The sequence below is a fragment of the Nanorana parkeri genome, unplaced genomic scaffold (genome assembly GCF_000935625.1).
Source record: "Nanorana parkeri isolate BGI_ZX_2015 unplaced genomic scaffold, ASM93562v1 scaffold9733, whole genome shotgun sequence".
Lineage (NCBI taxonomy): Eukaryota > Metazoa > Chordata > Amphibia > Anura > Dicroglossidae > Nanorana > Nanorana parkeri.
In genome coordinates, this window is record NW_017315801.1 from 538 (window position 1) to 756 (window position 219).

Below are 219 nucleotides of genomic sequence, written 5' to 3' on the forward strand. Positions count from 1 at the left end.
AAAAAATGAGAAAAACGGTCTTTGCAATGTTTTGATCTGCCACCATATGCACCGGTTATTGCATTCCAGCAAGCGCATTTCTCAAATGAGTTTTAAGGTGTCAGAAATGAACAGACTTTTTGGAGAGAAATGTCCAATTTTGATATCTAGCAGTTTATCTACTCCACACTTTTATGAAGGTCAATTGCTATGATGCTCTCATACTGACTTTAGCCATTT